This window comes from Cygnus atratus, chromosome 10 (genome assembly GCF_013377495.2).
Source record: "Cygnus atratus isolate AKBS03 ecotype Queensland, Australia chromosome 10, CAtr_DNAZoo_HiC_assembly, whole genome shotgun sequence".
Taxonomy (NCBI): Eukaryota; Metazoa; Chordata; class Aves; order Anseriformes; family Anatidae; genus Cygnus; species Cygnus atratus.
Genome location: NC_066371.1, coordinates 19194649 through 19221788, shown reverse-complemented (window position 1 = coordinate 19221788; position 27140 = coordinate 19194649). Strand labels below are relative to the sequence as shown.

Here is a 27140-nt window from a genome sequence, read left to right as displayed (position 1 = left end):
TTCATTTATATGGAGATAAGGAACATTTTGTGCATTTTATTAATCCTTCCAGGCCTGTCTCTGGCATGGTTTGTTGTTACCATTATGAGAAAACCAGACAAAAGCACCCCAAAGCTTAACCTAAGGCTGAGATGTAGATGTGTAGGTGCGATGGACCTTGAGTAGCTCCACATCTGAGCACTCCCTGACCAACATCCAGCAACCCACTCTGAGTATTTTCAAGGTCATCCCTCCATGTACTTGCAAGGTCGTCCCTCAGCCAGTTTTTAGGTAAATCCCTCCCAAATCAGTCCTGCCTACAATGGGAGGGGAAGACCTCTTCTCTACAAGAGTTTTAGGAAAAATGCCACTAACGCAGGATGGCACTGCTGAAGATGCACTGCCCTCCAATTAACTCAGCAACAAAACTAAAGATGTGGAAAAACAGTCTCTACAAGACCATAGGAACGCCTCTGCAGCCATTCACTTTAAATGAGGGCCCTCTCCTCCAGCACGTTGACAACAGTGTTAAATGGCAGCCCCTCCAATACGCCAGATTTCTTGAAAAAGCAGAACTCTTTCATCTGCATTTGGTATATGCTGTAAATTCATCCAATTTTTCTGTTGTTTTGTTTTCAAAACTCTAACACTTATAGTTAAGTGAGACATTTGCAGAAATGACTACAATTCAAAACATCTGGGTATCCATGGTGCACAATTCACAAGGAACAGAGACAGCCTACGTTACCAGAACATTTCTACTGTCACATACTTACAGCAGTTATTCTGTTTCAAACAATAGAAGAACTTTATATATAATCTCGTAGAGCTAAGTAGTCATTAGATAGCAAGATTAAGAAGTTTAAATGAAATGTAGTACTACCTTCAATGTTAAAAAAAAAATTGGCACTTCTGCAAATAATACAAACCTCCTCAATGGAAGACTATTCCTTTGTACTTGCTGCAGTTAATTTAGGAGATAATACTACATTTTGGAAACTGTATATTCTCCTCACCAGCATGACTTGCTTTAGAAAAGCAACTAAGAAAACTAAATGCACATTCAAAATACAGTGCTCGCTATCATGACACGTCTGCTCATGAGAAAACCACACCTTAAGAAACGGTATTTAACAGGAGGAAAAAAGAGGGGGAGAAAGAAAGAATACACATTGCATTACTGAGATCTCATGGGAGGAAAACGACCAAATTTCCTTTCCTTCGGTGTGCTTTGACCCCCGTAGGGCTCATTTCACACACGGTATGGCTGTGCCTTAACAGACCTGAGCGTGATGGGGCTGAGCAGCATCAAGCACTCCGGCTGCCTGAAGAAACACAGCTCGGGGATGGTCTCGCCACACGACTAAGCCATGGTACCAAGGATGGGGAGGACAGCCCCACTTCAAGCTCGGGGCTGAGCCTGAGCTGCTTGTGGAGGCGAGGGCCCCGTGACCTGCTGTCGGCAGACATGCAGAGCTTTGCTTCCAACACTTCTGAGAGGCGTTATGGTGAGCGAACGCCTCAGAAAGATCCCATGCATAGTACGGCCTGCTGACTGGGTCCCGCTATGGACAGCTTCATTTCAGCCCTCAGCCCTGAGGGGAAAAAGAGGCTGCCCTTCACATTTCTGTAAAGTTGCCTTTGTTTTTCTGAAGGCTTAGGGGAGAAACAACCCAAAACAGTCCCCATGCCTTCCCTATGGCACCCTCGCCCCGTGGAGCACCGCTGGGGAGGGGTTTTGATGCCTGGAGCCATTTCTAACCTCCCACATCACCACACTCAGGCCCCAATGCAGGAGCACACAGCACCTTAACAAACTGCAACTGGACTTCAGTCTGTGCAATGGTTTCCTTTTATGCACCATATTAACATGCTGGAAATATACTTGAGTCTTTAAGGCTGTATTATGTGTAAGAGTTGCTTTATGACATGAGAGGAATGATATCTGCAGTTAAACTAGGCAGAAAATATAGCTGGTACCAGATAATTGCAAAATATTGCTATAAAAGAGTTTTTCAACAGAGTTTTAATTCAGTCCCTGGTGGAAACTCCATTCATTTTACCTACTGCTGAAACACATCCATAGCTCTGGTATCACTAGTTTTAAAACACAAGAATACAGCAGAATTTACAAATCTATATTGCAGTAATCTACATGATTTATAGTTCAAATAAAAAATGAGCTACTCGTTCCTCACTAAAGATTCAATATCAGATTGCTTTACTGAAGTGCCATACTATTAAGCAGTCATATTTACAAAATACACTGTCTTTTGTTACGATCTTATGAATAATTAAATCTAGAATGCAGTTATAATAAAATGAACAAACTATTACATTTTATCTCAATCAGGAATTAGAAAAACTGAATAATTCATAACAGGTCTCGCAGTCATTAGCATGGATTTATGAGATTTTGATTAGACATTAGCAGGAACAAATATATACAACCAGATACATGCCCAAGACTGAAGAACACATAGCTTCCACGCTGGTTGGAAACTATAAGCTACATGTATAACGGACTTTGAAATACTTAAGCATTCAAACAGAGCTTTGTTCATTTGAAGCTTTCACAATATTAGCAGATTTAGAAGTAGATTTGCTCTCATGGAAAGCAAAATCATTTTATTTGAGAAAACCATAATCCTGAATATTCGCTATACTGTGTGCATCTTTAATACTTCATAGAGCCATTTAAAAAGACACCTATTAACAGATAAATTACTGTTTATGAATTTCCTCTGGAAAAAAAAAGTAATTTATTTCAGACTGTACTATAACATGGCATCATGTCTCCTCACTTGTTTTCAATTTACTAACTTATCTCCTACAATTATCATTCTACATCACTCTGAAGATATGAACTAAAGCACATTTTGGCCTAATCTCAAAACTTTGTGTATTGTTTTTTAGTGACATTTCAAATTTAATGCAAATATTTAGAGAAGTTTCTCCCTCCAGAGAATTTTAACTCATCCTTCACCATGCCTGAAAATGTCATGCTCTCCCAGGGCATGGTCCAAGCCTGATTAGCAGTGGGAAGGCCTCCTATTGACTCGGGGTCACACATCCATATACACACAGCATTTATGTGCTGCAACCCAGGACGTTCATCTTTCCTCTAGAAAAATCCAGCAAGTGTGTGGTTTTTAGGAAGTTTCACTGAACCTCAAACATTACACTGAGGAAAACAAAGTTAAAGGTTCCTAGATTATTTTTATCCCACACAACGAACAATAAGCTTGTAAGAACAGTAAAGTAGACAAAACAGATTTTCAAAGGACCCTGCCTGCCATCTTTTCATTCCCCAGTGCGTTTCAAGAATGGTAAAACATCAGCCAGCTGTATGACTGGTCAAGGAGGGACAGAATATTTCAGGTCTTTTTTTTTTTGTCCAGATTTTTTTGACATAAAATTAAAGTTTCACTGATTTAAGTTGCACCTAAATTGCCACTCAGAACATTAATGTCGTTTAACACCTCTGATTTCATTACTTACTTCCGTTCTCACTTTAATTTTGCAGAACACTTGCACCAATGGACTAACTCCTGTCGTGCAAATATCCATTCTTTGAGGTAATGCAAATACTTACTGGTTAAGCTATTAGAACATTCTTATCCATCATTCTCCTCTTCAAAATGTTTTTTGTTGGTTTTTGTTTGTTTGTTTTGTTTTTTTTTGTCTACCCAGAACATAGGCAGATGAACCTCAGGACTTCAGCATTTCATCCCATGATGTCAGCAGTGACCAGTCACACTAACTAATTCATCCAACCTTTCCACCCAAGAGCAGCAAGTGATGAGTTAAATCTTGGCTATTAACTTTAATAATATCAAGATTTCATTTAGTTGAAATAAACAATGATTTCCCTTCCTACTAAAAATAACTATGTGAGCCATAACACATTAAAGAGTCTTAGATAGGCATTTTCATCTACAGAGAGGCACAGGCAGACATAGTTCAAAGGGCTTCAGTATATCCATTTGATCCAAGACACAGATAAATTTCAATACTAACATCATTCACAAATAAAATTACCTATTAGCCAGGGAAAACCACTGTACCACGTTCCAGATGAAGCACAAATCAGTGGGATGAGCAGCATTTCAGAGGCAGAGTAACGTGCTGAGCCCTGACCCGAGGCAGCACTGTTTCTCCACTGCTGGCTCTAATTTATGCTGTTAATTGCTGGATTGTCACTCAGGCACTCAACATGTGAAAGAGGAAATGTTCATACCTCCCATAACTGAGCTGAGCTCGTGTTCTTATGATGAAGCACATTATTCAGTTGCTATACCAGAGGAAAATTATCTTCCCTACAATTATAGTACTTACTCTTTTGAGGGGAAAGAAAACAAAACAAAAGAAAAAAAACCTACCATAAACAACAACAGAAACAAAACAACACAGGATCTTGTAAGCAAAACAGTTTGTTCACTAAGATTAATTCTGATGCAGAGCCTTCTAGAAATAAGGCACTCCATTAAAATGTGTCTCCATTTTGAAGGATCTCATTGCTCATCCACACAAGAAGCTGAGAGACGTGACTCTCAAGCTGTAATGTTATTTTGAAAAAGCATCTTCAGAAACTGCCCAAGTCCTGGGAGGATATAAATCAGCCACCCCCCAGAGCCTGGTGGAGCAGCGTCATGGCTCAGCATCACCTGTACACCAGCCCGCAACACACGAGGCTAACGAACCAGCCTCTGAGAGCAGTTAATGAGTCTTCCCACTGACACTCGTGGCAGATAATGAGTTCCCAAGTAGCAAAGCATGAAGACTGACTCCTGAGTCGCTGGAGTAAGCTAGCATTTTTTCACATCTTCACATTCTTTTTCACAAAGAAAGCTATTATTTGGTATAATAACTCATCTGGTTGGATAGATTGGCCTAACTTGATGCAATCATCTTCAGCCACCAGAAAAGAGTGGAGAAAGAACAGAAATGCTACCAGAGCAGAACAGGAACAGTTTCCATCACCCTTCCGTGAGCACACGGTCAAGGAAGGGATCAAAGCAGATCGCTGCTTTTCCTGTCTAGCCAATGCTCATGACTTGTTTCCTGCTCCCTTATTTAAAAAAAAAATAATCTAAAAATCTTGCTTTTTTTTTTTTATAGTTATATATATATCTATCTTCTCTTTTAAAGGAAAGGATATCTATAGACCCGCTGTAGACCTAGCACACACATTTCACAAGAATTATTTGCTTGCACTGTAAAAATAAGGTATTGCATTTCCTTATCAAATAGCTGTTTGAGGACACAAAACCATACATTATGGCAAAGAGTGAAGAAGAACTTCAGATAACGATTAACTTGAAGTAGTTCTTCAAATAGTGAAAAATACCTGTTTCCAATGGTATTTTATCTGCCCAATCTCTTCCTCATTCAAAGCTTTAATAAATAATAATAATAAAAATGTACTGTAGCTTTACCCCTTAATAGGTTGTCATTTCTTATCAATAGTTTGAGAGTCTTTATTAAATTCCCTCATTGAATTTCACTATTTGGTTGTGCAGTGTAACCTGTTCTTAACTTGATCTATCTGAGACAGCTAGGAAGACGTTTTAATGACTAAAGGTAAAGTGGACAAGAACATTTATCTTGGCAAAAACAGGGGAGGGAGGTAAGGGAGAGTGACAACACAGCCCCGAAACCAGCTGCTTTCACGTGAAATTGAACTATCACTTACGTCATGAGGACTGGTTAAGCTTTCCTCAGGACCTGTTCCCAGATAAATTAGTGCATGGTTTATTCTGTGCAGGTTACTGCAGGCTCCTCAAAGTGGCTCAGTGTTCAAGAGCATATTTGATCCTAAATCTTACTGAAATGAAAGTTGTGCTTGAGTGTTTCCATGATCAAATCCTCAGTTAGCTCATTGCTGGGGAAGAGGTTTAACCCACCTGTGCTCATTAGACTTTTAGGTTCCTTTATTGGAAGTAACGAATAAAGCAGATTGCAGGAGAAATATAGGCTGAGCCCAGAGTTCAACACACATCTCATGGCTTCAGTCCAGTACCTAATCTTTCTATGCTCTTTTCCATTATACTCTTCCATTGATACTGGAGTCAATTTGCCGTGCCATCACCACAGTAACGTAAGTGAAGTCCATCACACTTGCAGCAACCTGCCTTCATTTTAAACTTCATACAGCAAATTGTTTTTCTGCTCTCTCCTATTTCCTCTGAAGTCACCTGTGTCTCTTTAGAAATCCATCCCACTATCCACCCATGTTCCTGTTATATTGCCTTCACTCCTTGGGAGGCATCTGCTTTCCATTTCAACCTGAAAACGCTCTGTTTCCTACATTATTCTTTTTTTCATAAATTCCTTATGCTGGCTCGCTTGGCAAAATATAAAGTGTTGTGTCTGCCCAAAGGCACAATGAAAAACTGGATAAAACAAACTGAATGTTCTCATTTTACTACGCACTGTACAATAGAGACATACATCAACATAACCTCAGCCAGGATTGTTTGGCAGAATTTGTTCAAAGTGTGAATGAATAGCAACCTTATATTCCCTCTGGTGTTAGTTCTGGATAATCCTTGTAAGTCAAAACTTGTATTACCTGTGCCAGAGGTCAGATAATTTAGACTATGTTTGGTCTTTAATGTTTCCATGACAGCACCCTTTAATAGCTCCAGGTTGAAAAAGGGGAGGGGGACCAAAAAAACAACTAAATACGTTCTTTAACCTTTTTCACCAGCTAAGAACCCAAACAATTTTTCTTTCTGCCTTTTAAACATTTGGCTCATTTGGATCAACCCTTCTGTCACTGAGTTTAAGCTGAAACAGTTCATACACAATCGTCTTTCTATTAGCTGCTATAATAACTCAGCATAGGCATAATGTTTCTTGCCCTTCAGCATAGTCTTGGCTGTATTTATCTCCTCAACTTTCCTTGCCCAGATATTGCACAGAGTATATTTATGCTGTCTATTAACTTTCAAAAGAGCTGGGGCTTTGGAAAGCCTGGTTCCGATTACCCTTGCAGTTCCTGTCTAAAGAATTTTATCTTGGGGTAGAGCATGCTCTTTGCATGCTGCTTTTTGTGGCTAGGTAGGCTCCTTTCTTCAAAACCCACATTTCCACCAGCCCTGTTTATACTTAAAGTTAAAATTAAGAGGTGTAGCATTGATCAGGGAACGTAGTCAGGGACTGACTGTCAAAGCACTTGAGAAGTTTAGGTAGGGTCACTGAATCTGCTGCAACTCAAGCACGTAGTAACAAAAGCACTTTCAAATGTGTTCTCAGTTACAAACTGAGCTGAGGTTGTAACGGTAAATAAGTTACAGAAAAAAATGTTCCTTTAAAAAAAAAAAAGGCAAATAAAAATAAAGCAGCAAATGGATGTTTGTCTTAGGCTTTAATTTCAGTTTATGTACTCCCCCTACTTGTGTGTTTATCTACACCAAAAAATATACATATATACAGATACAAAAAAGTCATTTGTTTCACCACATAACTATTCAATGTTAGCTGAATAGTTACATTGAACTATTGCAATGTCTGCAATACTAGGGACAGCCATCCATCAAGACATGTTGCTGCTTGAAATTTTAAGACTGAAGCAGTGAAAAAAGTCTTTGTTTTGGACTGGGAGTTAAGTCAAACCACTGTGCCATTTTGGAGTTCAATTACTTAACAATGCCAGGCACACCTTAATAATGAAACCCATAAAAAGACATAATTTGATCTAATACCAATCATTGCAGAAATTGTACTTTTGTTGAAAGTCACAGGGGAGATTTTACATTTGTATCCGAATTGCATCTTCACTGGGGCATGGTTACTGGCCCAGATGCTGCACGCACACTGCCAGAGCTAACACACCACAAACTGGTTAGGAATAGCCACATGAAGCCAACAACACCTTCACTCTTCTTTTGGGTTGCAGGTGTAAGCTGTTAGGTATTTGAGTTTTGAAACTCTTAGAGTTGGAAAAAAAAAAAAAAAAACAACAACCAAAAAAAACACAACCAGATAGCTTCGATCTGCTTTGATCAGTACAACTGCACGCAGCACCGACTAAGAATACGCACCAAGCTGCACTGCAGGAGAGCCCATGAAGAAATTGCTCACAAAAAAAACCCTCTTGGATCATTTTGGGGAAAAGATGCCCAAGGCCAAGATTTTCTCTCTCTTCATGACCAATTCATACATAGAAGAAAAAAAGTGAAATTCATCAGAGAAGTCATTCACTGTGAAGTGAATGCTCATCTCTGTTAAGGACATTACTGAAACAAACTGGGAAGATTGACTCACTGACTCATCCCCAAGCTGCTGGTGTCAGCTCATTTTCTCTGCTACATTTTTCAATACAGATTTCAAAATAACTTAATAAAGTACGTTAACAACAGAAGTGGCAGGCCCAGCCAAGCAGTCTTGCACACCTTGAAAAGGTAAGAAAAGGTGAGATTGCATGCTCCATGAGCCTGCCAGGCTCCTGTTCAAATACACGCCCTCCGGCTCTGCTTGGACAAGGCTGAGGGCTGCTGACCAAAACATTCTGAACATAAAAGGAAGGAAACCATTGAGTTTCTAATTAGCATGTAGGGATGCTTAAACTGAGCAGGAGAGCTGTTGTAGGGCTCCAGCCTTCCTTCTTTAGGCATTCTACTGTACTCCTTGCTAGTCTTTGTCAGGTCTATAATTATAAATTGCATTGTTTATATATTTTACGGTGTTCTGAAGAGTTCTCTCATTTCCTCTGGCTTTTCTTTATGAAGTTCTGCAATCAGTGTTTGTGCAAGTGTTTTGTCATCAATAATGACTGCTGCCCAGGGCATTTCCTGGATTAATGATAGGCTGGAAGAGTTGATGGCCCATGGTTCTGCCTTGATCCATTAACCCCAAGGAGGTTTCAATTCTCCAGGAAGTACCCAGTGCCAGAGCGGTTATTGCGATGGAAATTCAGTGGGATACTTCAGTCAACAAGAACAAAACAATCTTCCTTTTATCCCTCACTAATGTAGGAGGCAATATTAACTTGGATGGGAGGATAATGACGTTTGGAGTGTTTCAAGGAAATTCAGCAGCTGCTAGCAGGAAGCACAGCTGGAAATTTCTCTTTTGCCACGCAGTGTGCATCAGAATCAGATCTGGTTAGAAACAAGATTTTAAAATTCCCTAAGCAGTAAATGATTTCGGATGAAAATGAAGAAAACTGTGTTTTCAACCACTAAATGAAGCACCTTGTTTGATACTGTTACTGTGGTTTCACACAGGATGTACTGAGCGACTCGATTTGCTCATCTTGACTTCAGACTTTATCTCCAGCTCAAGCTACCTGCTCTCCCATGGTGTAGCTCAGTGCACCCCCTCTGAAGCCTTTGGCTATACCAAGAGAAATACAATGACATGAAGGGTTTAATTCCTTAATTTCTCCCTATCGAAAATCAGCACCACTCAGATTGCACACACAAATTTTATGTTTTGTTTCACCTCCATGTTTCCTAATTAAAATGAGGAAGTTGCACTTCCATGTGTTCATGAAGACAAAAATACTATTGAATACTTGCAAGCACTATTACTGAAGTCACCTTCAAAACTGGTCACTGTTATTGCAAACTATGTCAGAAGTGCATGTTTTCTTTTAACTCTATGGGTTTTGAACCTGTACCCATGGTAGCCTACATGTCCAATCTGCTCCTTTACTAAAAGGAGAGCACACAGCCCTTGGATGTGTAGAATAACCACAAGCATGCTTGTATTAGAGCAAGTTCATAGTTCAGTGGCATTGATGAAACTTACCCACATGCTGAAGCCCTTTGCTGACTCAAGTCCTGCATGAGGCACAGTGGGAACAAGTATGACAGTGCTTCCTACAAGAAACATTCAACAAATAACATCTGTCTCCCACAAAGTATGAAATAATCATAAGAATGTTGTGACTTGATTAGCATTTCATTAGCTGACAGCTTGTATCTGTCTCTCCAGAAACTATTTCTTCAGCAGTCTCAGCATTTTCTAAGCTGGAGAGATGGTCGCAATACTTTTCCTTCTAAAGATCCTATATGTACGCTGCTGGAAATAAGCACAAACACAACTGGAAAGGCAGAGCTTGGGCATCCACTCAATATAGCACTAAGGAAATTTCTCTTTCTGATGCCAAAAAGCCGGAGGAGGACTGTGTGCCACAGCGGCACTGGGGAGGGCTCCAGCACCCTGCACGCAGCACCTGAGACAGTCGCAAGTTAAATCTCAGCTGGAATTCGATCTGCGGCAACGGGCTCTGGCTACACTTCCTACTTGGAAACTACAGACTGCAGCCAATTTTAAAGGAATTTACATTCCTGAACATATTTTACTTTGGAACCAGAGATGAAGAGAGAGAAAAGAGACTGACTTGTGAAAAGCTCTGACTGTGATTTAAATGTGTTTTGGGGCGTTTGGGATAAGATGGCAAATTCTAATGAAGGGTGGAGGAGTCTTCATCTCTCCCACAAAGGCTCTTTACAGTTACTGTGAGAGACGTCCGAAACAGATAAAAGAATTCTAAAAAAGTCAGAACTTTATATATTGCTTCAGCAATACTTTTCCAAAATACAGGTTTTATTACTTGTACACAAATAAGTAAAGCTAGATAAGGGAGGAGATGATGCAGAACAGAAGTAACTGAAACCAGGGCAGGGAAGTGGGTTTTGTGCTCTGTTTAAAGATCAAATTATTGTTGAATGATCAAAGCATCAGGATGGTTCAATTTTGAAATTTCTTATCCATGTTTCTAGTTCAATTCAGCCTGCGAGTAGCTAGCAATAGGTATACAGACTTAGGTCCGTCCCAGAGGCTGTTAATTTAATGATCTGTACAAAGCACTTCATGGTGATAGAAACCTCTTGGGGGAGCACATAGGAAAGGAACTAAGTGTCTGTACGCTGAAAGCCAGAAAAATCTGGCCATAGCTGCAAACGGAAAATAACTTGCTGAGTCATAACCCAAGATGTTGGGATCCAAGTGGTTGAAACACCAGGCTTTTGGTGACTGAGAGGTTTTGGAGCACCACCAAATTGTACAGGCCCACAAACACAATGCTGAGGAAGGCCAGGGTCTTTTACAATGTTCTCTGGATTTTAGTTGTTAGCTTAACAACTGTGCTCCATTAGCTGAGTTGGTCAAAGCTTCAAATGAGACATTTTTTATAGTCTTGGGCTGCAGGATGTTGATGCAGAGTCAAGCTTTTCAATGTTTGCATGTGTTTAAAATAAAAGTTTTTCTCTCACCTCTATAGAGTTCTCAGTGGCCAATTAATTTCCAAGGAAAATGAGCACAATCCTTATGTCTTCACTTAGAAGGGATCTGCCCATTTTTTTCTGAAGGAAGGAAAAATTACACTCACAGCCCAGCAAAGCATAAATTATATCTTCGTGTAGTCCCAGTAATTACTTCATACAGAGCTCCTTGTATGCTGAGGAGCTACAAACACAAGCACAATCCTGGTAACTACTGACATCATTAAAAGCATGGTTACATAGTCTGCATTCAGCCTGAACTCAGTCTGAAGTGTGCGGTTACCACCTTGACTGTGTTTCAATAACCCAGCTGCACTACCAGCCCTGAAATCAGAGGGATGTATTTATATCCTGCACGGAGACCAAAATCACTAGGCAAGTATTTTCTTCAGTGCTTTTTTCTTTCTGCATCAATGCACCTCATGAAAAACAGATTCCTTAAATAAGGTCAGAGCATTGAGAAGACCAGTGAAAGATAAGCTCACCCCCTCCTAGTTTTTTAATAGATTCAGGTCAAGAAGAGAAACATCTTAGTGCTGAGTTGTCATATGCTGTCTAGGCATATTGGCTGCACTATTTATACACACTGACATCGTTCTGTATAAGGGCCTATAATGTAGATTTTTAATTCTGTAGCTGACAACCTAATTTATTTTGTTAGTTATGTACATGAAGGTAATCAGCACAAAATAGCTCTTTTATAAACTACCCCACAGAAGCAGGACTCTACGCATAATGGCTTCTCCGGCACTTTTAAAATGATGGCTTCTCTCTAAGGACTAATCTGCTTTGACTTGCATTTGCCAATTACACCTTTCTATGCCGTATCGGCAATCTAAAATGGATGTGAAATCAATCTTAAAAGCAGAATACAGCACTAGAGAATATCCAAAGGAAATCCACAGAGCTCAGTAAGGTGCCAGCAGCATCCCCTTGTGTTCTTCCCCTCATCTTCCTCAACAGATGCAGCTTCCCACTAACTTGCAAAGAAGCTTCTCTTCCTCAGAAAGGCCTCTGACAAACCAAGTAGCACACCCTGCACATCCCAAAAGGGATCTTGGAGGCAGGAAAGGAAGCAAGTTCCTGTGGCAAGGACACCCCTCACCTCCAGCAGGCCCAGGCCACATTTAACCCTCGTAAATCAGTAACACCAATAACTGACTGACTCATGTAAGCAGAAATCATCTCTAACACAGAGCTAAATCTTAAGTGTTTTAAGACTTCAGAGATGACATCTGAGGACACGAACTCCAGAATAAGCTGCTTTCTGCCTGACAACAGCTATGAGATGAGAACTCCTCATCTTGCACTAGCCACATTTCCACAAGGCCCAGAAGCTGCTGCTCCACTTCGTGCCCCGCACTGCACCCACCACCGGTAAGCTGGTGTAGGCCTCAGTGGGAAGGAGAAAGGGAGCAATGTGCGGCACGGCACAGGACGGTACAGCACGTTCTTGGCAGTGCCTGGGCACCAGCCAGATCCCTCCCCCAGTAAGGAATGCATCTTTCTTCATCAAGGGAGAGGTTCAACTTTGAACTTGCTGCTTCTCCCAGCCGACAAGCGCTCTTTGTTAGCTGCCAGCTGTTTCCTAATCACTGTGAGACATCAGCTTTCACACAGTACAAGGGCCAAGCAGGGGTGAGAGGTGGTGAATTGCTCCCCTCTTCCATACAGTTGGAAATACGGGGTCAAAATCTGACTTCTGGTGGGGCTTCACCAATGTGTGTAAGCCTGCCGTGAAAAGGAAGAGGTGTGGAGGGAAGGTGGAGCATATATGACTGTGGCTGAATATTAGCACACATCTCCACAGTGTCTGCAAACTAGAATGAAAGCCAGAAATCATTATTGCCTCAGACAGGTGAGTCTTAGAAAAACTGAAGACAAATGTACCTGTTTCCAAAAGAGTGCACGGGGAGGTCACCTAGCCAACTAGCCCAAGCTGCAGATACCTGCTCTGAGGGATTTTCTGGTCCTTGCTACAGATGAGACAGAAACCTTTTGAGGCGTAACACCATGCCTAGTACTCTGATGCTCAGTATGAGGGCACAGGAGAAGGATTTTCTGCAAGGGCAGCCCAGCCAGAGGTTAAAGCTGCCATGCCAGGAGGAGCTCCAAAGCTGCTGGGAGAAGCACCCGTCCCGAGCCGCACGCCCTTCAGCAAGGGTTAGGACCACCAACAGAGTTTATTGGCAAGGCTACTTTTAGGGAGGCGTTGTTTGTTTTTAAATTCAAGTTAAATGCACTGCAACCACATTATAATGAAAAATTGGCTATCTGGCAAAAGGCAATAAGAAACCTCTTGGGATCACAAGCTTTCTAGGCAATTTGTTACAAAAGCTCTCATATAAAATGTGAATATTCGGCTTTTGAAACAGAAAAGCACCATCCACATGTTTCAGGTTTAGGACCATTCTCTCCAACCTTTTTGTATGACCCAAATTACACTGGGCAAAGGCAGTACTGTGCATGCAGCTGTGACCATGACTCACGTCTGCTGTTCACGTGGCTCTGTACCATACTGAGGAAAGCATCAGTAGCCCACCTGACAGGGGCAGACAGAAGTAACTACAGCAGCAACAGCTCCCTGCACCACTAAGCAATGCCATCTGAGCCCAGCTGGTTTCCTGTAGCTCTTACCCTGGCAGGTTTCTACATTTCACTTCTAGTTCTCGTCTCTGAATTCCTTAGTCTTCTCCCTTTGCTACCTGCACACATTCTTCCCATTTTACTTCATACTTTTTCCTTATCTCCCTGAAAATGCTTTCATTTTTCCCATGTCTTTTTGGAAACTCTCCAACAGGAAAAAAAAAAATCCCTTCCCCTCTATGTCAGGACAGAAACCAAACAAGCATCCAGCTAGCCCACAGTTACTGACATTACAGTTACTGGGCACCGCACCGCTTACCTGGTCCACATCCTCCCTCAGCCCTTTATCAGCCTTAAACTCACAGCTTTTTGCATATTTGCTCCCTAACTGAGCAAAGCTGCTGATTTCCGTCAGGGCTCCTAGTGCTCAGACTATTCAAAGTGCTCCTAAAAGTGCTATTAGCCCTGCCCTCATGTTCAGCAGGTATTAATGGTCTGGAAGAGGAGATCCATCACGCTGTTGGCAGCACCAGCACACACTTTGTCTGCCCTGAACCTCCTCCCCCCCGCTGCACAATTCCCATTTGCAACTGCCTCAAGCCAATGGATGAAACCAAAATAATGCGATACTTGCATTGAATTCATGCAATTGGAAAAGATTTTATTCAGGTGCAGTGTTTCATTGATCTTCATATGACTTTTAATCTCCACTGTCTGCACACGAAGGGACTAGCACTACAACTGAATGAATAATATTTCAAGAAGTTGGAAGAACATGGAAAACTAAGCTAACAGTTTCATGTATTCATAGTAATATTATGACTTACCTTTGCAACACATGAAGTACAAAACAAAACTGCAGTAATAATTAGTGCAACTCTATTCACTTGATTTGTGGATTACAGTGATCTACTGAGGAAATAATATTAAATACCAACAGAAGTGAGGGGAAGCCTTCCAAACACAATTTTGCTTTCCATCCTCTCCTCCTCTCTAAAAAAAAAATCCCATGTTATAGTTGCTTAATTGCGTAGAGTCAGGAAACTGTTTTGTCTTGCAGCTTTTCAGCGTTTTGTGTCGATTTATACAAAAAAGTTTAATAACATCAATTGTCACTGAGAATCAATGATAAAAAAGTTTTTACAAACATCTCTAAACTGGGGTTAATACATAAAAAACAACTGCAAGCAAGAAAAATGCACTGGCATTTAAACACAGAAGATTACATTAATTCCCAGGAGCTGACATCTTACTTCAAACAACCTCAGCCCAAGATGAGCAAGAGCCCAAACTGCGCCGTTTTCTGCCAGCAACAGACAGATCCAACTTGAACGGAAAGAGCACTGACAGGTAAGATTTTCTAAATGCTATTTCCATGGAATAGTTCCAAAATGCTTCATATTTTTAAGAAATCAATTACATTTGATACTGGTTTGACATCCAGTGATACTTGCTAAAAAGAAAGACTTAACATTTTTAACCCTTGAGGTAATATTTTCACAATTCAGACCAGTATAAGAAAACAAGTTATGAGTTGAACTTACACACCATATACCCAGCACCATCCATTTAACTGTTGCAGGAATGTAAGTGATCTGAAATATGACAAAGATATGCCTACAATCAGCAATTTAAAAAAATTATTATTGATTATAACCACAGTCAGAGCCCAGCAAGTGCTTAACCTCTCGTGTGTCCATTTTCTGCTTTTGTTTCTTTAAATTCTAAGGACAGACTGACTGACACTAATTAGAATGACTTCAAGCAGAGGAGACTTTCCCTTCAAAATAGCCATAAATTTGAATCCCAGCTGTCTAACTCATGATAATCTTTCTTCATGCAAATCTTGAAAATCTTCCCAACGCCTTAAGAACTGTTTCGGCTGCTAGAATAAGGTACTGCTCCCATTCATGAAGTTATATGCAGCATGGTTGATATCATCTCCATTTCATACAGATCTTTTGGTCCTATGACTCTTTCTTTTGTCACCTCAGTGAAACAAGTGGGTCCATCACACATCATCTTTATGGATTGCTTTTTTAAAAGTAGGATCCAAGCTAACATGCAACTTCTTCTGTTGTTCTGTTTCTAACATATTAGCAAAGTATTTTTCCCTTAATAGTGGCACTCTTCACTTACCAGAGCTGGGGCAATACAAATCTCCTCTGAATTCCTCCTTCCCTCATAAAACAGATTATGTAATTGTTCATGTTTTATGAAAAAACATTCATTTTCTTTTTGTAACCAGCAGGATTTGAGGAAACTAAGTTATATGGATAATGACAGAAGATAACAATGTGGGGCTAATGTCCCCCCATTTTGACAGCAGCTTGGGAAAGACTTCCTCTAGACAACAAGGCAAAGCATTTACACTGAATTCCCACTCCCCATCTCAAGCGAGGGCTGCTGACCCTCATGCCAAAGCTTGCACATATGCCAAAGGGAGGGGAGGCTGCAGGATGGCTCCTGCATGGGAGGTGTCAGCAGACTCCTCGAGCTGCAGGGGCAGAGCAGCACCCCTGGGTCCCGGGATGTCCCCCTGACACCAAGTGGGAGCCCGACATGCTGTCCCTGTGGGCCAGGGCCCCAGGCTGTGGGGGGCTCCACAGGAGGCTCCAGGGCCACCGGCTGGCTCTGCTCTAGAGCAGCCCACACCTCTCCTTCCACCAGGGAAAGAGCCAACAGATCAGCCGCTCGAGGCAAAAGTTATCCTTTGAGTGATCCCACCTCTGCTAACCCTGAGGGATTCATGCAAACTGTGTGCATTGTTCTCTTGATTTACTACAACTGCAAGGCATTCCCACCTTCCCCTAGAAGACTTGGCTCGACTAGCTCCAGCTCACAGGTATGAGCATTGTGTTAGCCATGATTTACTTCCACACAAAAGAAACATCTTGCATACTTACAAGTTTATTTCAGCAGGAAAAAAAAAAAAAGCCATATGTCTCATTAGATCTAGATTACTGCACTTTCCACAGCTTAATCTTACATCAAGAAAAATGAAAAGGGCATAGATCTGCCTTGTCTTATAGTGCATGTCTTTTGAATGACATTGCCAAGGATTATAACTGTAAATAAACCATAATTGGAGCAAACTGAAGGACACAGGATTAAAAAAAAAAAAAAAGTAATGTCCTGGAAACCCTGGAAAGAAGTCAATGTAAGAACTACATGTACTACTAAGTTACTTCCTGAATTCCTTAAAAATGGATAAAAACTTCACCAAAAATCTTCCACATTTTCCTTGCTGTTTTATGTTTCTTTATAAATATCTGAGAATTTTCAGTGCTAAATATACCAATGTCTGCAAAATGGATATGATGGAGCAATTACTTACCTAGTTACCTTGACAAAATACACTTTTGTATTCTTTTTTTTTTTTTTCATAGGATTTCACAAACTGCAAACGACGTAAGTGCGATCTTTACCTGTAGGGACTGATGCTGCTTATCATAATACAGTATGCAAGGTAAGTCACTTTTCTGTCCATTGATTATTAATAGGAAGACCAGCCTTAAACCTGTGATGCATAAGTACCATGACAGCCAAAGCAGTGATTATGAATACCTCTCCAGTCACCCCAATCTCTATTCTGCAAGCCTCATAGCAGCTTTAAGCCCTGTGCTTTTGCTTTGTCAGACTGTTTGCTGTAAGCTGTTTGCTTTGCCAGACAGTAGAAGACAGAGGTAACTTCCTCCCTTTTCCTCCTGTCTGAAGAGCCTGGATGGATGACCTTACCTCTGGCTGTACTAACGTGCAAGCAATCCAGATAGTCCTGTGCTGGCCTCCTTGTGACACTCACCACTTAGTTAATCTTAAATTCCTGATTAAAAAAACAAACAACACTAAATGCTGTTAGGGCCCCCCACTGGAACAGCATGCAGATTCTCCTCTGTTCTTTTGGCTTTTTCCCACTTCCATACCTCATGCCAAAAAGAAATGCCCCCCAGACTTCTCATTACATGGCTTCCTCACAGTTTCCAATCTTAGACATTTTTTAAGTTGTTAGGCAGATTTCTGGAGGAAGTTGGCAGAAAGATAGAGATAGCTGAGGCTCCAAGCTCCTGGCAACGCTCAGAGGGCAGAGGCAGCCGACCACAGTGCCTCTGGGAGGACCAGAGGATGCCAGGCATGGCCATGCTACAGACACACACAAACCCTTCCCTGGAATACACATATGTATATTTTTGAAATATCTACCCTCCCATAACTCTGCCTGCACAGCCAGTATTTAGGACAACTAACACCCTTATTTAAGTGCAAAGTAGGTTTTGGTATTTTTAAAACCAGTAGATCCACATCTTCTCACACACAAAGTTTTTTCGGTTCAGAGACTGGGAGAGGAAAAACAGATTTGCTAGGCTTTGAGATACCCACCTCTCCCTCCTTTGAGACCCCTTCTGAGCCCTGAAGGAAGGAGTGCTCACCCTGAACTGGTTCGTCTGAGATGGAGACGCCGCTCTTCCCAGCCCTGCAGCACAACCTGCACATGCCCGGCACCAATTCGCTGCTGGGAGAGCTCAGGTGCTGAGCACCCGCACACTCTCTCTTCCCCATGCAGCTCATTTCAGTTCTCATCCTCCCTTTCAGAAAACTTCAGCTGCAAATATCAACTGTTTCCATAGCTGCAAATACGAACTGTTTCCACAACGAACTGTGTAAGTTCATTAGTTAACTAAAGCTATGTTCATTTTCCACACAGACACACAACGTCGCTCACCCTGTTTCAATCACAGGAAATACCTGACCACATAGGAAATAACTCTGTCTGCCTCGGCCCTCCCAAAATCAGGCCTTATAATGCCAGGAGCCATCTTCTCACCCCCTCCCAGTGGGAGGATTTTGTATCAAACTTCCTTCAGCCTGGAAGCAGCCCTGGGCAGAGGGCTTCTCACCCTGCAGGTCTGCAGAGCCGAGCCGTGCAAGCCCTTCTTTACCTGAGCACAGATGTGGTGCAGACACAAAGCTCTCACATCACGGGGGTTACTTAATGAAGCAGCATTATGTTTACATACTTCATATTTCTCTGGACACACCTTCAGGTGTTCTTTTTGATCACAGCACAGTGACGTTTCACCGGTGATGCTAGAGGACCGAGTGGATTTGCGCTGCACTGCGCTGTGCAGCAGGCTTTCTGTGGCCACAGCCCCTGCTGCTCAAGTCACACAGATAGGTCCAGTGATGAACAAGTTCAAAACTGTTATCATAACATAACTCCTTCAAAAATAAAGATATTCTTAAATCTTACATGACTGCTTCTGCAAACGGCCAAAACAATGACAAAAATAATGTACGGGTATTCATACAGCTGGGAATCATTTAACAGTTCCTTCTAGCTATTCCAGTTCCACCAAGTATCAAACATACAGTAAAAGTTTCTTACTCTTCTGTTATGTAACAAGGGTATTCAAGATCAAACTCCTTTAAAACCTGTGAAACTACCACAGCTACCTATCCAAGAGATAACAAATCCATTACATTTGTAAAAACACAGACACAAGGTGACAAATTGAAGTTTTAAAGTGATAGAAGAACCTGCTTATCTGCTATTAAAAGGCAATTCAGAAATAAATTTCTCATTTTATTGAACTGAATTTCTAGCAAACAGTTTTTAAATGCCACTAGATAAATCTCGCAAACCTCAGACTCTTAATTTCTTGATTGGATGTGTAATAAATACCAGGGGCTTGAGGTAATACAATAAGCAATAGGGCTGAATCATTTTTTGGCCATACAAAGGGGAGATAATTTAAAAACTTTACGTAATTTTACCAGACTGACAGCTGAGGTAACCACCTCAAATGACAGATATATCTAAAGCCATGTATGAAGCATGGCACTATCCCAAAACTCCTCTCTCTATCATTGTTCATTGAGGGAAAGCTGTTATCAGTGTGCAACTTGTAATACTTGAACCTTTTGTCAGTATGGAAAGAAAACCTCTACCCAAACATGATCTAAGAAGCTTAAATAACTGCCAGTAATATAAGGAATAGGAAAGTCAATTAAAACCAAAGCTCTTGTATCGCATACCACATAAATATATACCCCAGGAGTCATCTTGGAGTGTAACTCCAGGGAGTACAACCGGAGCGCTGATCGGAGTGCATAACCGAGGTAGCAAAGTGAGAGGTTGTGCTGCGCACCCAGCACGGACAAACACGATGCGTTAGCAATGCCCACGGCAGTGAGACCTGTCTGCAGCCGTGCCTCTGCCCCGAGGGCTCTGGATGCAGCCGCACTCGTGCATCCCGCATGAAGGCACGTAACACACCTGGGTAGTGCAGCCTTCAAACCCACGTAGTCAACAAGGACCCCTCTGAATCCTGTGGTTTTGTTACTCAGTGCTCCGCCCACCAGTCAGCTTTCTCAAAACTTTCTATTTACCTATGAATGTCAGTAAGGGTCCTTGTTACAGAGCTTGTAACAGACCTTGTTACAGAGGCGATAGCTGACACATGCAGGCTCCATACAGACCCACTCCCATCGCTTTTAACCCTTCAGAGTACAGTTGAATTGAAGTAGGATGCACAGATCACTGGGAATTTATTACACTGGCCAATTGCTCACAGAAAATCTGGAAGGAAGAAAGTTTTGTTCCTATTACAGATGGAGATAAGGACTCAAAGAGTTTACAGTTTTGCAATCTGAGCTTCTGAGCTGCAGATTCAAGATCTGAGACAACCTGAAAACATGAATTGTGAATTTTTAACTTAGACCAACATGAAATATGAATTTTTAACCTACAACTTTCTTAAAACTTGATTTAAATTTAAAAGTGTAGCTAGCACTGCCAGTCATTTTTACACTGGAGGGAGAATGAAGTCCTCAGCAAGGCATACATTTTCACAGCACAATAGCATCAAGAGAAGATGCTGATGATAAAGAAGCTGAGTCAGATCAGAAATAGACAGCTTGAGAGCATCTGCAAAGCAGAATGGACAAGATCTCTGCTGTGATGAGTCACCAGAGATATGCAGGAAATGAGGATCACTCAAAACAGGAACAATTATCACAGCAACATAATGTTGTTTAATGGGAAATTAATGTTTTATTCAAGTGATGTTTGCTAGATGTAATTCCTTGTATCCAAGCAAGTCTAGAACTCCAGCTCCACCTTTAAGACTTGGATCTGATTTTCGGCTCAGTTACGATCTCCCGGAGTTGCACAAGCCTCACAAACAACACACTGTGCTTCTTCACAGGCTGGGAAGCTGAACACTATAAATTGGATTTATCATACAGCGTGATATAGACATGGAAGAGAGGTTTTTTTTGTAGATAGATAGATAAAAGCTCTTTAGAAGCAAACATTCATCCCAATATATGGTATAAAAGATAAACAAGCACTATAAAGTCTTCCATAGAGTTTGAGAAAGACCAAACCACAAAGAACATTCAGCTCCAGCCTTATCCAGAAATGTAAACAGTTTAAGGGGGTTGGTTGTTGTCCGCAGCCTGCAAGTAATTAAGCACTAATTTTCTACCACCTACTGAGCAAGAAATTGGAGAGGAAACATGACACAATGCTAAGTATGCACTTTTCAGGCCAGGCTCAACTGATGTATTCTGTCCATCTCCATCGTCTTCGTCAGACCAGTACTGATTTGCCCTCCCCTGTAAAAATGAACAGATGAAAACAGGAATCTCCAAAGGCAGAACCACAGATTTTTATCTCAAAGTAAAAAGATTCCCAGTATCAACTGAAATTGTCCTGATACATCCAATGCCACCCACAAAGCAGAAGGATAGGGTGAAGCATTTCCAATTCCCTTAACTGGGACTCATTTGCAATAGCCAAATCCTTGGAAAGACCTTCATCTCCTCTCACCAAAACATTTTCATCTTTCCACTTTATTTGCAGATTCTTTTTCACTGAAAGAAGATGAAAGGTTTAGCGGCCTTATCTATAATTAGACACACATTTGCCACACATTCCTGGGACAAATAAACTGAATTTACCTTAATAGAATGCTTTTATCCAGCTGAACTACTTCAAATTTGCTCCTGTTTTGTTGCACAGTAACATCTACAAAATAAAAATCAAGCTCAGTCCCAGGAAAGCAGCACTCCATGGCATTTTTTCGAGCTTTACGGACCCCCTGGGACATAAAAGAGGAAAACTTATGAAGCTTGAAGGATTTTTTCCTTTCCCAGAGTCTCCAGGCCCGCGTGAAGCCCTGCCGGAGCCGCCCAGTGACGACAAGCACACCCGCATCCTCTGTCTCTGCGGCGCGGCTGAATCACCGACCGCGGCAGCGCGAGCTTCGGCATGACTCCTCAAACCCACTCAGGTTTCATCACTCAGGTCCAAGTTTTGCTTTGGCGGACAGACTGAAAGCTCGGTCCAGACCTCTATTTTCAATTTAGACCAGTATCCATGGCAACTCTGGTACTATTTTAAACCATTCCTATTTAGCCGCCTCCAGGTTGAAAGTGAAATAGAAAAAATACCAAGCCCACCCTATCACCCACTCCTCTAACAGCTCACAGCGTGTGACAAAGTGGGGCATACCTGTCAGCTGATTTACCTTCCCGTACTAAAAATTTCAACAATGCTCTGTTTTCTCCCTTCAGTGATTTCTGTGGGTCTGAGCAAGAGAAATGCTTTAATTTGTCTTTCACACTCCAAATTTGCCTTACTCCTCTTCAGGTGCTCTTTGCAGCAGTGACATTTTTGGGCAGCTATATGACTCCAGGGGATGAAACCTTTACAAATCACCTCCAATATCAGATTAGCTGAAATAAATTTTAAGATCCGACATGCCTCCCTTCATTTTGTAGGTGACATCCAAGGCATACATGCCTATGCTGGAGCACAAGATGGTTTTAATTTGTCTCCTTTACAAGCATGTGTGGCACAACGCTTGATGAGCAACTTTGCCACATGCTGGATTTTCATTGTGTCCTTGTACTGAACAATACTTGCTGCAAAAGGCAGAAATTTGTCAAATTAAACAGTTTGCATGACTGGTAGTTACGGAAGAAAAATGCAGGCAAGTCTGAGCTGTGAGAAATGTCACAGCTAAACGCAAAGCCAGGTGAAGCCTGTTTACATATTCACTCTCATTATCAAGCTGCAATTAGAAATGCAGAACCCCATGTGTTGTTGGTTTTGCAAACCAGGAGCTACTTTGCATTACTTTGAAGATTTTCTGAGTCTTTGGGCTCAACTCAGTTACCAAATCAAAGGCCTCCTGTGTCCCCAGGGATACCTTATGGTACGGCGGACCTCCAACTGCCAAACCTATGGGGATCTCTGCAACACTACACTTTCAAAGAACATGATTAAATTTTCCATCTTTTTATATCTTAAGTCTTTACACTGGGCTAGCAAGTCTAAACATTCCTGTGCACACTTCTGTGGCACCATGCAAACCTGTGGAGTAATTTTGCCAGTTAAAGACTCCTGCTTATAAATCTCCTTTTTGCAGTTACATAGATGGTGGCAGTGGCCATCACTGGTGCAGAGCCAAATGCCCCATTCTTGACAGACTGACTCAGAGAACACATTAGGAAGTATTTTAGTGCCAGACAGAGGGTTTTTGTTTATTTGTTTGTGTTTTGTTATGTATATACAAGTAGCTGAAAGATGCTCAGCAGTTTCAAAGTCAGAAACCAAGTCTTTCTACCAAGGAATAAGAAACCAGGAGGAAACCAAGACAAAGGCATTTTCCAGTCTGATCACAGCTCCCCAGCACACAGCTTGAAGTTACTTCGCACTTTTTTAAGGCATTTGACACCCAACAGAGGCACGCACAATCCATATACCAGTGTTAGCTGTATTTACACATTCATTCTGCATGCTCTCCGTAATTCTGTAATGAACACCAACTTCAAATTTCAGACTCTAGCTCAGCCCACACACCTATGCATGCAGGTACAGCTGTCTCCTTACTGCCCACCAGCTGCACACACAGAGCAGCCCTAAAACTGGTCTGCAGGAACCTGCATATAGTCTTCGAACTAGATAAAGATAGGGCATAGATAAAGCCTGAACTTTACCCTTTCGGTCCCATGTGAAGTACTGCTGAACAATCCTGCTCTGTACCACTAGCTCTAGCAGAGCAGCAGAGGAGAGGCACGTTATGAAACCAGATAACCCGCTTTCCATTCTTGGGAAATGCCAACACAGCCCCATGGTACTGAGCGTGCTATGGCTACGATGACAGAGATATCGGTCCTCTTAACAGCATTGCTAAATCGTATTTTCTTTGCACTGCAGCAACACTCACTGCGTATTTGTCATCAGCTCTGGTAGTTTCCAGGTTCTTAAATCTGGAGCAGATTCAAGCAGCAAAAGAAAATCTCAGCAAGGTGGCAGCAAACAGCCAGCCAAAACAAACAAGACAGGTTTAGAAAACCTCTCTAGTTCATCGTTGAGAATAGAATCAAGCACCACTTCAGCAGTGTGACCCTCTGGCCTTCCAGGATATGGACTAATTCCTTCATCTTGCAGCATATACATATTTTAGTTTCTCAGCATTAAAGAATATAAAATATGAAAGTTCTGTAAAGATTTCGTCATTCGTATGAAGACCTACCTGCATTGCAATTGCACTAACGTAAGGCAAGATTTGCTCCTCAAACAACAGTATTCTGACCTAGGATGATGGCAATACACAAGGACTAACGTATTTATGAGATAATGCAATTACACTAGGCTTGCAGAGTGGTGGAATAATTGGTGGGTATCTCTCTACTATCTGAAAAAGTAGAGCTACAGTCATCTGAACAACTGACCTCAATCCATACGCTTGTGGTCAGGCGCATGATCAACTCTGGGGGAGTTTGGACTTTTCTACATGAGATTCAAAACACAGAAGTGTGAACATCAGTTCTGTTGTACTGGCAGGAATGGGAGAAGCATATTCATCGATCAACACCAGCTCTTTTTTTTAACTAAAGGAACACAGCTTGGCTTGTAATGCTGGACTGGAAGGCACTGAGCCCTTCATGCCTGTCACAGGAAGAGGGGCTCATTCATGACCGTCAGTGCCACGTTGCGCCATGTGCTCAGTTGGCACTATCAACTGCATCCCCATAAACATCCATTACCCAGACATTCAAGTGGTGGAATTTACAAACAAGAAGACAAATGGCTATAATAATATATTTGTATAGTGATCATACGTTTTACGAGGTATTTGCTTACTGTAAATTAACTGTAAAATCTGGGAGAGGAATTTGAGTCTGACAGGAAAATATAACAGACAGAAACAAGCTTTTTTTTTTTTTCTACAAGGAAAACATTGTGAAGTGAGACCAACTCACTTCATCAATATACACTGTAGAACATAAGGAGTTCTTTAAAGATAGCTTTTTATTTCTAGGATTTCTAATGGTTATCAGTCACCCTTTACTATTTTACAGTAATATAGGAGGAAGTAATATGCCTAAAACGAGTATATAGCTTACTGGAACTAATGGGGCTAATATCACAATTGACAGGACAGGATTCGACCTTCAAAGTCTTATTTCAAGAAATGTTACTGACTCCATTTAGAAGTTGAATGACAGTGAGTAAACTCTCTGAAATATCTGGGTCAGGTTTCAAGACCTAATAAAGGTCAGATCCCACAGTCTGTGGGAGTGCAAACAACAGTGCTGGTGAAGCATTCCACCTTTGAGATCACTGCCATTACCTTACAGACGAGCTGCTTGCTCTGCCAGGCTGTTTGGGCACGCTGCAAGATCGGCACTCACCAAAGAGAGAACAGGGATTCAGGACTGAAGGTTAAAGGAAGATTCGTTTCAGCGCTGAAGTGTATAACTCATTTAACCTTAGTATACAAGTGAGAGAATAAATAGTAAACCTAAACTGGCTTCCCTTGCCATGTACCAGAATTTTTCAGGATATCAATTTATTCACACTGAGAGGTGAATATAAGTACTGGTTGACTCCAAAAGCTTCTATTCACTTAAACTGGTTGGTTAAATCCATCAAGAACAATAAGGAAACCAACAGTGTAACTCTTTTTCACCCAGAGTGGTTAGCTTTCACCTAAAACCAAGGTAGTGAGAGTCTCTGCCTGTCCTGCAATGGATTTTTGAGCATGCCACAGTACAAACCGGCTCCTGTCGTCCCTGGGGATGAGCACAAAGGGGAAGGAACACATGCAACATTGAGATCATTGCTGGCCAGGGCCAAACGCTGGGAAAGGCAAAAGTCTGTTTCATGAACATATTTAAAGCACATTCATTAGTTTAATGCAACAATGCAAACTTACAAGACCTGTGTTTTGGAAAGTCTATGCATTTATATCCAATCTCACTAAAAGATACACACAGAAATAGAACTTGCTTGTGACTGCATTCAATCCAAGCTGATTGAAATTAAACATTTATGTAACCTTCTAACATAAAACTCAGACATCGCTGATGTTTACTATACTTCTCTTTTGATTTCAATGCCATGAGTTAAGACAATGCTTATCAGCTTTGATACAAAACCAGTAAAAGTACAAGTTTTTATCATTAACACACGAGACATTACTTAAGTGTATGTTATCTTCAATAAAAACAGTTACTCAGAGTAAATATCTTACAAAATCATTTGGCTAGAATGCTGTAGTTTTGAATTTGGAAATGAAAATTACTAGTTTCATGCAAGGCAATTCCAACACAAGGAAAATTAATGCAAATTGCAGAGGAAAAATTCTTGGAAAAGAGGGAAAAATATACTAATCTTCAGCAGCTTTTAGGCCATAAACAAGAAGTTTTATAGAGGTATCTGTAGACTTGCAATTCCTGCTCGAGCACTGGAGAGAAATAGCCATCAACTTGCTAGTTACTCAAGCATTTGGCAGAGCTGCTCAGCGGGTGTAAGGCTTTCCATGCCACCAAACACAAAATGCATTGACTAAATGCTCTTATCTGAAAGTCCTCTTTCTAGTAATTTCTCAGAATCGTTATTAAAAAAAAAAAAAAAAAAAAAGATGACTAAACTTCATTAAACAAACACAAAGCTTCTCATTCTCATTCTGCTTTTCAATACAAAACAGCACCTAAACCTTATGGAAAAACTTGTAAGAATTGTCTGTTTTATATCGTAATCACCACTTGATTAAAAAGACACATTTTCAGTAATGAACTTCATTTTTTTAATGACAAACAAGACAAGCCTGAACAGGAGTCTTCTAGAAAATCTGTCCTCCCAAACCAACATCTGTATCAGGCTCACCAGGCCATCCATTTTTGCCACCAAGCTCGCTGGAGAAGATGTCATGCACTTCATTTCAGTTTTTGCTTTTCAGGACATTCTATTCCCAACTGAAGTGAGGTTTGTGTGTCTGGAATCTCTTTTGTATGTGTCATGTGCTATCATCTCACAGTAGG

The 27140-nt window shown here is 41.2% G+C and overlaps 1 protein-coding gene and 1 long non-coding RNA gene across 13 annotated transcripts in view; both read right to left on the bottom strand.

Moving 5' to 3' along the window:
* Positions 1 to 27140, bottom strand: part of FBLN2 (fibulin 2) — a 112104-nt gene that overhangs the window by 43971 nt on the left and 40993 nt on the right. The gene's annotated exons all lie outside the window — the stretch shown is intronic.
* On the bottom strand, positions 21365 to 21983 carry LOC126913433 (uncharacterized). 2 transcript variants are annotated; one of them, XR_007708714.1, is made up of 3 exons: positions 21902 to 21983; positions 21765 to 21831; positions 21365 to 21419 (listed from the first exon to the last, which is right to left on the bottom strand). It is a non-coding gene; the product is annotated as an uncharacterized LOC126913433 (long non-coding RNA). The 2 variants fall into 2 exon arrangements; XR_007708715.1 differs by lacking the exon at positions 21365 to 21419 and adding an exon at positions 21634 to 21677.